Below are 17,640 nucleotides of genomic sequence, written 5' to 3' on the forward strand. Positions count from 1 at the left end.
CTCGGCCTCATCGTCACTCCTGAAATCCTGTTCGCACCATCCCTGCGCACTGGTCAGGGGGTTGCGTTTCAACCTGAACCCTACAGGTGGGATTTCTATCCATCACAAATTCATAACTCCTGCAATTACACTAATCATGCCCTACCGACCTACAAAAGTCACAGAACATCTGTTGCGGCGTCTGTACAAACTTCTACAACATATGGCAATTACCCGTGGCATGTTTTCCTGCTACCTGACAGATAGCACACCATATTGTTGGCCCCGCGCTAGGTGTTGCTTGAGCTTCTACCCTTAAAGGCATGGGCCCTCCTCCTACAATATAGTTCGCAAAGACTGGGCAATGGTCCTTGTCATGACCCTGACTCTAGCATTTCAGGCACCATACCTCCTCACGCACCTCTGGTCGAACCATCCTATCCTGCTTCAGACTTTGCATCTCAAGGCATAGATTCTGCAACTACGCATGGATCTGTTGAATCCCCGGGTTTGGATCTTGCATCGAAGTTTCATGCAGTCTCATTGAAATCTCCAAGGCCTCCCCCTGAGTTGTTACCTTTTGCTGCAACAGTGCGGCCCTTAAAAGTGGTTGTAGCGAAGCCACAAACCACTCGCGATGTTGTCCATCTGTCAAATTCATGTTGGCTTCGCGGATTGTACATTTTAACCTCTGATCTAGTTCCCTAGGCATCTCACCTGGTTGCATCATGGTCTCTTTAAATCCCACAATCGACTGCGCCTCAGATTTAGGCCTACTAAACTCTCTATTCAGTGCTGTTTGGATGTCTACCACTCTAGCATTCGGGTTATCATTCGAGTACTTGATATACCAGGTTAGCGTACGATCTTGCAGGGCACTAACCAATGTTGCCTTCTTTATATGATCATTTGTAACACCTTGAGCTTCCCACACATCTTTCACAATGAACCAAAATCAGTCTGGGTCCTCATTCCCCAAGCCTTTGAACAAAAGCAGCTTCACTGCGTTTTCCATGTTGAACTGCTGTGGAGGTGGAGGTGGTACAGGTGAAGTTGGCAGTGATGGTGGTGAAGTTGGAGGTGGTGTGGGAAGAGGTGGTATTTGCGAGAATCCTTGTCTTATTAACTGAATAGCACTTCACGGAGAAACCTTTGCTATCCCTTCCTGTTGTGGGGAAAAATGCCTATGCAGGACGATCCTATCCACCTAAGGTGTGACAGTGCCTTAGCAACAAACAAAGCCAGCTATTCTAGTATTCTTCCTTTATGAATTTGTGAAAGAAGAGAGATAAATAGGACTTACCGGTGTCTTCCTTTTGTCCCTCGATCTAGTCTCTCTTCTCTTTGGGTGTTCACAGCTACTTGCCTCCTTGCTCGTCCAGCTTCAATAGATTCCTGCAAGATCACAAGAGAACAGCTACTTGCGACAAGAGAACAGCTACTTGAAACAAGAGAAGAACACTACTCAAAGACAGATATTCACATTCATAAATGATTTAGGATTAGAAATAAATCAAATACACTAATGCAATCATACATCAAAGATACATCAGTATATAGGAGAAACCAAGATAGCTTTATTGATGAATAACAAGGTTCAGGAAGAGATACAACCCAGAGAGGTCCAATCCAGCATCTCCTTCCCAGCAAATAGAATTCCTATCTTCACCTCCCTTAAAAGCATTAAGCACCCAATGATCTCAGGCTCAAACCAGCAACAATTCTTTGCAATAACAAAATTCCAACCCCTAGATCTCATGGAGAAGAGATCCATATATAGATGTTTGGAGAGAGGATGAGTCAGCTTGAGATCTGACTAGTGTCCTCTCCCTCTGTCAGTTCTTGATTCCACTTGGAGGTTCTTGCTTCCACTTGGAGATTTGGAACCTCTTACTCATCACCAGTCGAATTCACTGAGGCAAGTGTCATTTTGGAAGCTTCCTGGGTTTTGACACCTTGAGGAATGAGCCTGCCACATGTCCAATCTCGCTCAGCGCAGGTAGCCATTGTTGGCTTTGACATTCAGCACAGGTAGCCAGTGGAGCCTTTGACATTCAGCGCAGACAGCCAGTGGAGCCACTGAAATGATCTTGATTTGACTTGTTTTGAGTAGTTTTCTAGTGGAGAACTTCTGTGAATTGCTGTGGTTTGTTAGCCTTGTTCCTCTAGGGGTAGGAACAACATGTTTAGGGACTTTGGATCCCTTAGATTATGGACATTTCATGCTCAATGCTGTAAGGCACAAAAATGTCTATAACAGTTGCCCCCTAAAGTATGAGGCCGTTTATCGGGTGAAATGCTTTATCCAGGAGGGTCCGAAGTTCATCCAATGCTGGGAGGAGACCTGTAATAAGATACAATACAATACATTATTTTTCATACTGCTTTCATGATCTAGCTGAGGCAGGCATTCCCATGCTTAGCTTTATAAATTCATTTCTTTGTACATAGAAACAGACAATCGTCTGATGGTAGACTGATAATTTTGATGAAATTATCATCCTTTGGGTAGGATGATCATCTGCTGCGATGATGTACATGTCAATGTCTTTATCTTTCCTGAATATATATCGCAGCCCGGATGGATGAAACTAGATCCGGGGTCTTCAAACTCGTTCGATCTTCACTCTAAGTACAAGTCGATCCATGTGAGAAATGTCCTGAAGTCGAACATGGAAAGACATCGCTTGATTACCGGTCAATGATGTAAACCGTTAACAAGCACGAGAGGAATCACCGATAATGATAATGACCCTCAAGGTACTGCAGTACAATTCACATGGTGTGAATAAAGGACTTGGGGTTGAACACCACGCAAAATATTTCGGTCGAAGGTCATTGATGTATACCTGTCGCCGGAAGTGAGAAACTTGCCATTGAGGCGTGCAAGCTTCAAAGTACTGAAGGGGTTGTTCCTAGATCATCTTCTTGGATAATGAGCCGATGTCGACTAGAAGCGATCCATCAAAGGAGGGCCTTAATGAATCCCACATCAATGACACGGAACGGAGCTAATGATTTTGATGGAGGTGAAAACGATCTGTGACATATGATTCAGGGTGGCGGTCATGAAAGGATGAAGGATAATGTACGGCAGTGGATGGGACACGGTTGACTTCTCTGAATGACTTCTCTTGAACATATGGCGACACTGATGCGATGGATCGGTAGCATTACCCCAAATATGGATGGTATGGCGAGACCATGGTGATGTGACCGGTGAATGAAACAACCCAACCCGATTGTGGTACGGAGAAAAAGTGTCATGTTCAAGAGCGACTTGCTACCATCAAAGTTCTCTTTAGTTTCTCCCAATTTTTCCCCAGTCATTGCTGACCAGTACCTCTTTATTTTTGTCAAGCTTGAGGAGGATAACATATGCTTGTTCTATAACCTGCCCTTCGGGCAAGCCCATCGCTATATTTTAATGAGCCTAGCGATAGGGAAACTCGTTCTCGTCTAAAGACAAGTTTGTCGCTATTTAATGCTTTTAACGAGTCTAGCGACAAAGACAACTCGGTCCTTTTCATTTTTAGAGAGTCTGAAAAGGTACGTAAAGTTAACTCCAAAGGTCCTTTTTCGTCATCTAATCCCTTAAGTTCGAAAAAGTATAAAACAATACAGAAGGGATGAATTTTTGATCTTTTTTAACGAGCCGAACAAAACAAGCGCTCGATCTTTTTGTGCAATAATCCCTCAGGTCCAAAAAGATTCAAAATCTAGAGGAGGGATAGCATTTCCGGTCGCTTTAACGAGCTGGAAGGCCAAAACTCGGCAATCTTTTCATATTTTACGAGTCAGATGAAAAGAGCTTAAATAAGACTCATCTTTTGAGGAACGAGTGATAAACAGGGTTAGCAGCTGATTCCAGGTACAGGTTGGAATTTTCCAATCACGGCAGTGTCACAAGGATGGCTAGGTGAAATCACTCTTCGCAGCTGTTCCTCAAAATGGGTAAACAATCAAATGGAGGCGAACGATCGGCCAAATGAAAAGTGGAGGTGATGGTGCAAACACGACCAAGGCTTTAATGGCTGATAATTTACATTCGCAGCGGTTATTTACCGGGTAGTTCATTTTTTAACAAGCTTAAACGCGGGTTGGAACATTTGCTCGATCTTATGTTTATTTTTTAACGAGCATGAACTATGCGCTAAAACTGCTCGGATCTTGCATTTATTTTTTAACGAGCATGAACTGTGTGCTAAAACTGCTCGAATAATCCAGTCATATGATAAGAATGTCTCATTTGAAACGACAACTTTTAGATTTTTGCCCCACATCCTTTCTTCATGCAAGTTCGGCTACGAATAATCCTACGAGTTTAACGGGTTAGACCTACAGGTTTAAAGGGAGGACCTAAAAATTTAAAAAATAAATAGCTGCCCTTGCTCGCATTCCAAAAGGTTTGCATGCCCCCAGGTATAAAACAGAGTCTCAAGGTTACCTCTACTTCTTTTCCGTCAAAACATTTTGTTTTAACGAGAGAGGCTTATTCTTTTAGGCTACCCAAAGATTGTTCCATTTATCTTTCAAACGAAACACTTCCTCGGCGATGTCTACTGAGGCAGACAAAGGTGAATGACTTTGGCGCCAAACATGTAACTTTGACAAAAGAATCCTATTCTAGAATAACCCCTCTTCCTAGACGGACGGGGTACAGACTAGTCATATTCTCCCGCGGAAACCTACCTTATACCCAAAGTTTTCCTGCCGAAGCAGACCAGGACGCATGCCCCCTGGGTTCCAGTCATATCCTCCCGGATTACTCGCGCTCATCAGGAGGACGGACTGTGGGTTGAGACATTTCTTGAGTGAAGAGACCATTTAGGGATGGTGTATGACTATTTGCGATGCGTGATACGGGGAATGAAAGTTGGTCTACGAGCTTGACCATTCTTCCTTCATGCGGAAAACACATTACTCTAAAGAGTGATGAGACGATGGCTCCCATGCAATATATATAGTCTCGTCCAAGGAGTAGGTTATAATCCAAGGGTCCTTGAACGACCATCACGTTCATTTGAATGGTCTTCCCTTTCAATGTTATGGGCACATTGGGGAGGATCCCTAAAGGTCGACTGGTTCCTTTATCAAAGCCTGTGAGATTTCTCATTTCAGGCAAAAGCGTTGGCGAACCAAGCGCTTTACAAGCAATAGAGGAAAGGATACTCACAGATGCCCCTTCATCAATGATAGTGCCGGCCATTACCATTCTGTATATTTGGACAATAATTCTGAATGGTATGGCTGCTGGTAACCGGGGTCTGCCTAGTTGGTTCCAGTCAAAGGACACAACCAGGTTGCTTGGTGGTGGGACCGAATATACGGCCGGGTATGACCCTGACGAAGTTCCTTCCTGCGATAAAGGAATGGGCACATTGCCCCCATGCTCGTCAGAGTCTGTGTTGATGAAAAGAATCTGGATGGTGTCATCCTTATTCTCTTCTGTGATGATATCATTCAGGGATAGAGCCTATGAAGGAAAAACCGGGTCAACTGCCACCTCAACCTTTTGACTTTCGTCAGGTATGGATTCAGACGGTTCATCCTCAATGATAGGTGCTTCGGCATACCATCTGGGTGGGCCAGCCGGATTCTCAACTGGTGAAGGACTTGGCAGGAGTTTTTGATATCCAGGAGGAAGTTACGCTCGTAAAATCGGGCGATATTCCAAAACTCTTTTAGCCTCGTCTAAGAAGGGACAACGGTGGATGGCATGGTCACCTTCACACAGTCTGCAGGGAAATCTAGCTTTCCCTCTCTGTCCTGTGGCTTCACTTTCACTAGTTGACGGTGTACAGTCAACATGGCTATCAGAGGTTGACGCCACCGAATTGTGCAAACGGGGAGACCAATCCCTTATTATCCGAGGGATGCAGGGACAATCTCTGTGGAAGTGGTCTCCCTTGCATATGACACATGGCGATTTAGGCCTGGTCAGTGCTGTGTGTGGATTTTTGTCAGATGACACTTGTTTGCCCCCAGTCGATTTTGGCTCCTTCTTCTTCTTCTCTTTCTTCTTCTTTTCCTTCTTCTCCTTAGGAACTCGGTTTTTTGCTTTACCAGTTCCTTCAAGCGAAGAGGAAGGAGGAGAGGAAGAATTATATGAAGTAGAAGGCTGGTGGGCAACTCTGGTCTGGTCTAACTGTTGACTCGACTGTTCAGGAATAGTGGTGTTCTGAACGACATTGGTTGAAAAGAGCCAGACTGGTAGGCCAATTGTCAGTCCTAGAAGCGACAATGTGGCCATATGGGGCGCACCAACATCTCCCCAAGAGGAGAAGGGACTAGGATTTCCACCAAGGGGAATTCCTTGGTTGGTGGGCTCCATCTTTTCAACCTAAAGATCAACGCAGGAATAGAGGGTGATTGTTCCGTTTAAAATAAATTTTTAACGACACTTAGACACAACTTGCTTTTTCAATTTTAAAGAGTCGAGAAAAAGCTAAAGATGACTCTAGTCTCCTTCGATGTTTTAACGAGCCCGAAGTGACAAATGCTCGGATGGACTTTTTCTGTTATAGAGTCTGAAAAAGGCCAAAAGGAACTGCTCTTGAGTTCTAGGCAGAGGGTGTGCCAAACTTTTCGCAAAACCGCAGAATACTTTTTAGGGTACGGGCGGTCGATCTTCCTGAATGTTGTGTTCAATACATTGCGATCAGTAGGGCGGCCGACACGGCTTCCTAAGGATAAAGGATATATGCCTATAGGGGTCTCCCAATATATACGCGACGGTACGTGGGAGCACAATCCGTACTGGCGCTATCGTCTCTCAGGAGGAACCACCCACCATCCGCGAGATCGACAGTCACCAGGCTTTATGACGCTGGAACACGTCTCTAGCCTAGACCTCTATGTTGTGCGTTATGTTGCAAAGCGTTGTTAAGTTCATTCAATTTATTTTAGGTTGATCTTTTTTAGAAGTTTGCCTTTTTGGATCACCACGAGATGTATGATACAATTCCTAAATGCAGTCTAAAGATGATAAGCAACCTTTATATCTTTTCAACTTTGAAAATCCTGGCTACTAAGGGAAAAGAAAGACACCATCTTTTCTCAAAGAGCAATCAGCACACTCTAATGCACTTTTCCTAAATCAAGCATGCAAACTATCAAGATGCCAATGCACAATGCAGATGTTTGTTTTCCGCTTTCTTAGTATTGATGCCTACAAAGAAAGCTTTTTGTACAACTTTGAATTTGCTTTTAAATGATCACTACAAACAAGTTTACTTTTTCGAAATCAGAAAGGGTAGAAGAGATTACAATACTTAACAATTTTCGAAATGAACTACTTGTTTTGACACTTAAAAGAGACAAACTCAAACCAATAAGCAGAATGAATGTATAACCAATCTGTAAATAGCCAATGAACTCTCTCCTAAGATCACGATCAACAGATCTGAATCAAGGGCTACTGGATGACTATTTCACTCATGCAAAAGGAGACTGTAAATGACGCCACAAACAAATAAAAACACTCATAGTCTTTTGTACAAAAGGAGGCGGAATTTAAGCAGAGAAAAGGAGTTATCAGACTGGTACCTATGCTGGTTACAGGCTGCAAAAAACAGAGATCAAAACAAGGCAAAACAAGGCAGAGAACCCCAGCTGCACAAGGCCTCACTGGATCAGCGCAGGTTCAACACAGGGGTTTTGACATTCAGCGCAGGTAGCCTTCACGGGACCTGCGTTGAAATGCAGAACCTCTTCACTGGGTCTGCGCTGAAGGAGAAACGAGAGTTTCTCACTGGTTCCGGGTCACAGATTGCTGATTAATCTACTGTTTCAGGCCAAATCAAAGCAAAAAACAAGGTACAATCAAAGGGATGCTTTGAGGGATGACTAAGATCTATCACAAAGGATCATCAAATCATTTGTGAGTCCATTTTTAGGATCATAGACAAATCCAGTGATTGGATCAAAGCAGCAGCTGTCTACTTTGCATCTGAGCCAAGCAGATGCAGTTCGATTGCTGTTGTTGAGTCTATGAAATAAACAATGATAGAGACACAAATAAAATGACTAAACAGATCTCCCCAGTGGAGTCACCAATTTGTTGTGGGGAAAAATGCCTATGCAGGACGATCCTATCCACCTAAGGTGTGACAGTGCCTTAGCAACAAACAAAGCCAGCTATTCTGGTATTCTTCCTTTATGAATTTGTGAAAGAAGAGAGATAAATAGGACTTACCGGTGTCTTCCGTTTGTCCCTCGATCTAGTCTCTCTTCTCTTTGGGTGTTCACAGCTACTTGCCTCCTTGCTCGTCCAGCTTCAATAGATTCCTTCAAGATCACAAGAGAACAACTACTTGCGACAAGAGAACAGCTACTTGAAACAAGAGAAGAACACTACTCAAAAACAGATATTCACATTCATAAATGATTTAGGATTAGAAATAAATCAAATACACTAATGCAATCATACATCAAAGATACATCAGTATATAGGAGAAACCAAGATAGCTTTATTGATGAATAACAAGGTTCAGGAAGAGATACAACCCAGAGAGGTCCAATCCAGCATCTCCTTCCCAGCAAATAGAATTCCTATCTTCACCTCCCTTCAAAGCATTAAGCACCCAATGATCTCAGTCTCAAATCAGCAGCAATTATTTTCAATAACAAAATTCCAGCCCCTAGATCTCATGGAGAAGAGATCCATATATAGATGTTTGGAGAGAGGATGAGTCAGCTTGAGATCTGACTAGTGTCCTCTCCCTCTGTCAGTTCTTGATTCCACTTGGAGGTTCTTGCTTCCACTTGGAGATTTGGAACCTCTTACTCATCACCAGTCGAATTCAATGAGGAAAGTGTCATTTTGGAAGCTTCCTGGGTTTTGACACCTTGAGGAATGAGCCTGCCACATGTCCAATCTCGCTCAGCGCAGGTAGCCAGTGGAGCCTTTGACATTCAGCGCAAACAGCCAGTGGAGCCACTGAAATGATCCTGATTTGACTTGTTTTGAGCAGTTTTCTGGTGGAGAACTTCTGTGAATTGCTGTGGTTTGTTAGCCTTGTTCCTCTAGGGGTAGGAACAACATGTTTAGGGACTTTGGATCCCTTAGATTATGGACATTTCATGCTCAATGCTGTAAGGCACAAAAATGTCTATAACACTTCCTCGTCACCTCGTAGAGGTGAGACTAACGAACTATACTCCAAACCCTTTTGTCCTTCGTTCCTGTAATTTTTTCCACTCCGCGTAGTTTTGAACATCAAGGTAGCTGCATAACCCATTTTTCGCACAATAGCATTTTAATCCAAGTATTCAAATATTTCATGTACTTGCCTTGCGGTCCTTTGAAAAAGTGTTGCCTCACCTCGTTGTAGCTGACTGAGGTGTCGACCACAAATTCAGTCACAAATCCTCTTATGACGCGATCGAGCCAATGATCGACAACATAGGTGATCTTGTCCTTAGATGCTTCTAATTTTTGTATTAGCTCTGGGCTCCAAAAAATAGGATCGTCAAGTTTCCACCTTCCTTGGCTGTCTGCTAGCTTCGTGATCCACTCGTATAGCTCAATAGGGAAGGAACAGAAAAATATCTCTTGGATCTCTGTATACAAGTATCTTTCCAACCACTGTTCCTTTTTCAGTCGCGGGTTTCTATTCTCTTGTGTCGCGAATTCGTGGATCTTCCTATCCAACCAGTCTCCAATCTCCTTCTTAGTTGGATTCCAGTGATACGACATCACACATCTATTATGTAGATTCTGGTCCCGGAAATAGAACCATTTGTTGGCTTAATGGACCTTGACCCAGGTTCAACGTTGATTAGCCAAACAAATCTCTACACTACTGGCCCTTTTGGCATCAGCCCATGGAGCGCGGATTGAGGTCTCACCTGAAGCAGTATGGGGGGATGCTGGAGCCAAGTTTCCACACCCTAAGATGGTTGTGATGTCATTTGATTCCCTCTATTCCTACCTTTACGCAAGTCACTTCGCTCTAGGGCTTACAAGATGAGCCCTCTATTCCATCATTCCTTCGTTCACGCATCACATAAGCATAATAAAGGAAATTCATACATAGAGTATCCAAATGCATCAACAAAACAAGGACATAGAAATTTCAGAATACCTCTCTTTATTAATATCTTTTGAGTGTTTACAAACTATATCTACCCTGCGTACACAGCTATAGGGGTCCGCGCACTCAGCTGCGGACTTCTACCCTAGGCCTTTGCGCACTCAGCTGCAGAGCCTCTACCTATGTTACAACCCAAGACTTAGACTTCTTGCTCCAAAACTATGACTCTATTCCATCGTGTGTCATGATATGTCTTTCAAACTACTTAGATATTATCTCTTTTTATACAATCCCATGGTCTGCGGACCATGGGTAGATCTCTTACAACCGACTTTACATTACAAAACTAAGGGTAGACTACCCTTTTTGACACATAACACCTTCGTGCTCCGCGACTACAAAATGCAGATTATTTACAATTATATTACAAAAATTGACTTAAACATGGGTTTTTAGCCCAAAAACTGCCCTTGGGGGATCCTGCTCCCAACACCTGCAAACGACACAAAAACTCCAACAAATGACTTTCCCATCCTTCTTTGAATTACCTAGAATTTTTATTGCACCACAACTTATCTCTCCCACTAGTGCAAATTTCTCCAACATCTTGGCCACATGCAAACCTAAGAATTTAACTCCTATCCCAGCTTTAGAATGGCTGCAAAATGCCCAATTTCTCCCCTACTGTGGCACTCATGGTCCACTGAAGAAAGAGTGAGTTCTCCACCTAGAAATCTCCTTGTGTTAAATAACAAGGTGTTAACTGGGATGAGTAGCTCAAGCAAATAGAACACCTAGTTGTAAACTTATCAAAAAGTACCTAAATGGTGGCCTCCCTACCTAATTTATGGAAATTTATCCTCTCTCCCTTGGTGGACCCATTTTTCACTAAATCTCGCTCCTTTCTTTCTCTCTCTTCCTCCATTAGTGTGAGTTAACTTTAGGGGTTGCAATGCCTCCTTTTTGTGGTCCCCACATCCCACTAAGGCTGTAATTTCTCCTATTCTCCTAAGTCCTCATGTCTCCCACATCAAAATTTTCTCCAATGCTCGAATTGAAAAAAATTGTTATGCTTAGCACCATCCCAAGGATCCGGCTTACCTCCTAAGATGAAAATTCAAAATTGGGGATTACATTGACCCATTGAATTTAAATCATTAGTTGCAATAGTTAGAAGTTAATTTTAGTTTTCACCGTATATAGGAAGAATATAATATTTCATTTTCTCATCTAAAATTAAAGGGCCATGCCCTAACCTGGTGGGAAATCCACATGGAAACATTAAGGTTGAAAGGATATCCTCCAATGACTAAGGGGGAGAATTTGAAGGCTCTTATAAAGTCACAATTTTATGCTATCAGGTATGTAGAGGATCATTGGATCTAGTGGCATTACTTTAGGTAAATTCAAGGGCATAGTGTATAGGAGTACACCACATAATTTAAAATGATAGCTATAATACTATGTATCTCCCTAAAGAACGCAAATGCACTCCTCAAGTATTTTTGGGGGTCTAGAAAACTATTTGTGAAATCAAGTGGTGTTGTGTAAACCTAAATTGGTGGACGAAGCTTATGTATAGGCACAATCAATAGAGCATATAGGCTAGCAGAAAGGGAAATCAAGTGGTTCAAAGTAGAAGAAGGACTATGTTAGGTCCCTGTACTACTACTGTAACCCCTTATTGTTATTATTGGAACCACTTATTGTATTATAGTGCCCATATAGTCCCCATATTGTTATTATTATGCCCCATAGAAGCCCACTATTGTTATTGTTGTGCCCCTACAATATTATTTTTATGTAGGCTCTGATTGTATTGGGACCCCTTAGACCCCTATATATAGAAATGAGGTCTTGTCATTTGTATCATCCAAGAATCGTTCATTTGTATAATGTAAAGGAGGTTTCCCCCTCGAAGAGGCTGATCTCTAAGTCATTGATCTATCTTTTTGTGAGTTGGTTTCATAACATTTGGTATCATAGCTTTGGATTCTAGGGTTTCACTGTTCCAAACATGTCATCATGGAATTTGCACTATAATGTTTTCTCTATGACGTTTCAGAAGCTAGAAAACAAAACCCATTTGAGACAAAATCGTTTTGAACCTCGGGTCTGAATTTCCGATATTTTCCCACTATATTTTCGGAGATATGATCTGAGGAATTTAGAGTTTTTGTAAGATCAGGAATTCCATCTCAAACAGGTCAGCGTGGAATTTTCACTTTAATTGTGTTTATATGCAGGTTCAGGCTCTGAAATTAAAACCCATTTGAGTTGAACTCGTGGTGAAGCTCAGGCCCAAATTTCAGATCTTGTTTTGCTATATTTTCGGATATATGTTCCAAGACATTTAGGGTTTGTGCAGACTCCCGAATTACATTCCAACTAGCTGACCTTGGGAAACTCGTCATAACTTTCTCTCTAAGCATCAGATTGAAATGTCATAAAAAGTTACAAAAACAGGATGGCCTATAGTTTTATTTGTATCAGTTGCAGGTCTTAAGGTTGAAACAGTGACACTTGGAACTTCGTACAAGTTTGCTCTACTGAACCAGTCTATAATCAGGTCATCGTGGGAGATTTAGCATAACTCTTCCTTGGAGAATCCAATATTGATCAGACTTATGGGTTTGGAAAGAAGACTCAGAGAGCTACCACATGATGCAATTTCAGAACTTGGAGATCCGAAATTACAGAGTTATAGTCATTTCAATATCGAGCTCCTAAAATCAAGAAAAAAAAATATGAGGAAGTTTTATGGCAAGGATACGGTAAATTGGATACTACAGATGGAGCAATATTTTGATCTACATGATGTACAACTATTACAAAAGGTACATATTGCATCATTATAATTAGAACAAAACCAGTTTGTATGGTATAGAGGGCTTTATTCTCGTAAACCACTTGTCACCTAGTCAATTTTCATGGAGGAAATGATAGCACATTATGAGGATACAAAGAACAACACCTTCTTTAGCCAATTGATAAATCTCAAACAAAAGTGTTCAATGGCAAAGCACATTGAGGACTTCCAAAAATTGAATATAAGGGTAAATGATATTCTAGAGAAGAAAAGGATTGATGTCTTCATAGGGAATTTAACATTCAACATGAGGTTCATCTTTACGAGCTTGATTCATTGGAGAAGGCATTCAGGTTGGCAAGAAAATTTGAAAGTGGAATTATGGAAACAAGGAATCCTACCACTCACAACTATAAATATGGAAGTTTTTTTTCTCCTACCCTTCCATAACCTACAAGGTTTACACCACAACATTTGGAAGAAAAAAGAGAAAAAGTGTTTTGGTACGGTTGTGATAGAAGATATACTAAAGGTCATAAGTGTACCGAGAAGAAATTATTTTACATAGATTGTGAAGAGAAGGAAGAAAAGGATCAAGAAATATAAAAAGAAGAGGATATACACTAGGAACCAATCCTAAAGAAAGAAGAAATGGATTCGACCATATCTTGTAAAGCGTTGGCAAGAATTACCACTCCTCAAACTCTCAAGATAGAAGAACATATCAAGAAGAAAAAGGTTCAAGAAGTGAAAGATCATGTCGAGCATCAAGAAATGAATCCAACCATATCTTGTAATGCATTGGCAAGAATTACCACTCCTCAAACTCTCAAGATAGAAGGACATATCAAGAAGAAAAAGGTTTAAGCAGTGAAAGATCACATCGAGCATCAGCAAAAAGTTCTCCAACTTTTAAAGGATAACCCCACTTTGGTGCAGAGTTGAATGAAACAATAGGAAGATCAACATTGCAGTGAAAGAAGTTTTGACGTAGGCGACTGGGTATTTCTATGACTACAACCATACAAACAAATATCCCTAAAGCAACCTAAGAAGGATAATAAATTATCACCAAAGTATTATGGTCCATACAAGGTGTTACAAAATATTGGTACAATGGCATACAAATTGGAGCTTCATGCATCTTCCCGAGTGCACCCAGTTTTCCATGTTTCACGCTTAAAGAAGGTTATAGGTGAGAATATGCCATTCAAATAATATTTCTAGATTTTGAAGAGGAAGGAAAAATCATATTGGAACTGAAAGCAGTCAAAAAAAAAAAACAAATCGACAGCAACGAAATCAATCACTTTTAGAATATCTCATCGAGTGGAAGAACTTACCCACTGAAGATTCCACACCGGAGGATGAGAATTTTATACAGAAGCATCTAGAACTACTCAAGCATTGAGGACAACACTTTTTTAAGGTGAGGGGCATGTTAGGTCCCTATACTACTAGTGTAACCCATTATTGTTATTAGTGCAACCCACTTATTGTATTATTGGGCCCATATAGTCCCCATGTTGTTATTATTATGTCCCATAGAAGCCCATTATTGTTATTGCTGTGCCCCTACAATATTATTGTTATGTAGGCTCTGATTGTATTGGGACCCCTTAGACCCCTATATATAGGAAGGAGGTATTGTCATTTGTATCATCCAAGAATTGTTCATTTTTGTAATGTAAAGGAGGTTGACCCCTCGAAGAGGCTGATTTCTAAGTCGTTGATCTATCTTTTCTATATTTTTGTGACTTGGTTTCATAACAGATTAGGAATCTTTCAATGAGGGGAAGATGAATTGGAAAGGGGGAAAAGACAAAATTACAACACTCACGAAACACCAATGAAAATATCACAGCAACCACTGCAACCACTATCACATTAATGGACATACAAAGGAGAAGTGTTGGAAATTTCATGCAACGCTAAACTTAAAGAACAAAAACAAGGAACTTAAGAACAAAAATCTCATGGCCATAGATTCGAGGAACCAAGTGGAAAGCAACTTGGACGTAGATGGGAAGATTTTATGTACATCAATATACAATGAGGTGAATCTAATTAGGCTTCAGCAACATGAAGAGAATGAAATGACCAAACTCTTCCATATAAAGATACAACTCAAGAAGACAAAAAATGATGCTCTATTTCATTCAAGATCACAGTGAAATATCATAGTAGTAGATCTAGCCAAGAAACAAGGATTGGAGACTCATGACCATACTAGCCCATATCCATTGGGATAGGTAAATAAGGAGGCAAAGATAAAGAATCAAATAGTGCAAAATCAAAGTTATCAGTTGAATTTATTGAAGAAATAAAATTGGATGTAGTTCTATTAGACCTATGTCGTGTTGCATTTGGGACTCCCTATATTTACATGTGGGATGTGATCTTGATGCCAATATCCAAATAGAAACACTTTAGCAAAGACAAAAAATCATTCATCATCAACATGCATAAGGGAAAGTCAAAGACCTCACTAGTAAGTGCTAATCAGACCAAAATGTTGATCATTTCTAGTAAGAAATGTGTTTTGTTATTTTTAATGAAAGTCTGTAGAAGAGTCCATGAGAGATAAGTCATCACTAAAGGGGTGCTAAGTAATATAAAAAAAATATAAAAGTTTCTATAGGAAATTAACGGTGTGTTCCAAGATCCTAAAGGGATACCACCGAGGAGGGAAGTGGAGCATGAGATCCATTTATTTCCCAACTCTATATTATCAAATATTGGGTTGTATAGGTGGTCTATTATAGAAGCAATTGCAAAAACTATTGGAACAGGGTGTCATTCGACTAACTACCTCACCATGTGGGTCACCATCATCATTATGACAGCCCTGGCTACTATTCCCATTTATTGTAAATTAAATTAATTAAATATGGGTTGATTGTAGGGACATGAATTCCAAATCTTTTTTTTTTGGGGGGGGAACTGCTTGGGATGTTGACTTGTTTGGTGGAAGCCATAGAAACTAACATGTGTGAAAGCAAGAGATAGAGGGTTAAGTGGCACTATGGTGAATGGCCTACAGGATTCGGGTCAGAAGACACTAAACAAATTAGGGATGACAAGGAAAAGAAACAAAAAAATAATCAGGGGACCAAAATACATGTGGATCAACTCTTATTGGCCTAGAATATTCGATCTAGATTGGAAAAAAACCATAGGGGGAAGTGGAATTGAAAGGAAATAAAGAATACCATTTTTCTGGACAGGGAATAAAAACATAGCAATAAGAAGGAAGATTTGGGGGGAAAGAGAATAAAAGAGAAGGCAGGGGAACGAAAATGCATGGGGGGAAGCTCTCCAACATCATAATGGACAATAAATATAGCTTCCACAACTTTCAAGAAGCCCTTGAGCGAGGATGAAAACAATGAAGAAGAGGAAGATGCCTTGCATGAATTTAACAAATTTAGGATAGAAAATCCAAGGAAAAGAGAAATGGAAGTTGGAGGAAGCCACAAGAGAAATACGCAAAGTATTAAAAGAAAGGGTGAAGAAGACATGGAAGAAACTATAACTAAATTGGCCATTCAAATTTGTCAAGAATTGGTAAAGTTGGTATTGAATAAAACAAGTTCCCCAAGCTTGGCCTTGAGGTTTTTCCAATGGGCCAAACTACAAATAAGATACATACATAACACTTTAACCTATAATGGGCATCTTCTCAGTTTCTCTAAGGACATTGAACCCTACAGAAGAGTTTGAGAGAGATGTTACTTGCTTGTCGCAATTATTCTTTGAAAACATTTTCCTATACCACAACTTGGAATGATGATTTGGATATGTTGAATAAATTCATTGAAATGATTGATAAGTTGGAGATATTTCCTAGACGATATGCTTATGAAATATTATTGCAACTCTTTGTGAAGAATATCATGCCAATGCAACTTTATTCATATTGGAAAAAGAGGGTAAGTGCAAATAGTGGTCTCTGAGCATTCACTTATAACATTTTTTTGTCTAAATGACCAGATGCATAAGGTACATGTTCTATTTGATATGATGGAGATCACAAGTTTCCCTCATGATTCAATGACCTATATGACCATGGTTTTAGTAAGCTTTGTCATAGAAAACAATTTGTAGATGCAGACAAAGTGTTTGAGAGCATTGATTTATAGTGCTACCATCTGATTTCATTTACATATGATATAATGATTGATTCATCTTTCAATACAAGTAAGCTTGGAGGCACACTTCAGTTCTTTGATATAATGAAAGAAGGGATTAAGCCTTTTTATGGTACTTATGCTCATCTTCATGAGGGAATTATTTTAGCCAATGGTTTTGAAGAAGCATATTCATTCTTAATTCATCAGAGTGGAATGGATCCCAATTTGGAATCAGTAAACTATGAGTATTTGATCACGGTCATCACAAATCAGGCCTAGAGGAAGAAGCATGCCATCTTTGATAGAGATGAAAGCTAAGGGTTGGAACTTCTGGATGATAAATTGTACACAAATATTTCACATGAGAAAAATGAGTCAAAACTAATATGACAATAATTTAATAGAACCATTGATTTTCCATTTAATAAGGGTATTCATCATTGTTATACCAACATATTCAACTGTGTTTATTGTAGGAATGTCTTGTCATTTTAGGTAGGAACCAAAGGGTTGAAAGGGTTGGGCACATAGGATCCATCGAATTCATTGGTAGCTATTGGTGGAATTCGTAAATTGTTAAAGGCCCTTGTGTAGAGCTAAGTGTTGTTTTTAGTTGGTGGGTAGAAGTGAGTGAACCTTTGGAGTCTATGTTTCATCTAACTAACATCAATTTAATCCGTTA

The 17,640-nt window shown here is 40.4% G+C and overlaps 1 pseudogene; it reads left to right on the forward strand.

The window, feature by feature from the left end:
* Positions 1–16,932, forward strand: part of LOC149256226 (uncharacterized) — a 36,010-nt pseudogene extending 19,078 nt beyond the window's left edge.
* Positions 16,933–17,640: the final 708 nt, after the last annotated feature.

Source organism: Pinus tabuliformis, chromosome 7, assembly GCF_031772625.1.
Source record: "Pinus tabuliformis cultivar Carrire ecotype Pingquan chromosome 7, CPIR1, whole genome shotgun sequence".
In the NCBI taxonomy this organism is placed as follows: domain Eukaryota; kingdom Viridiplantae; phylum Streptophyta; class Pinopsida; order Pinales; family Pinaceae; genus Pinus; species Pinus tabuliformis.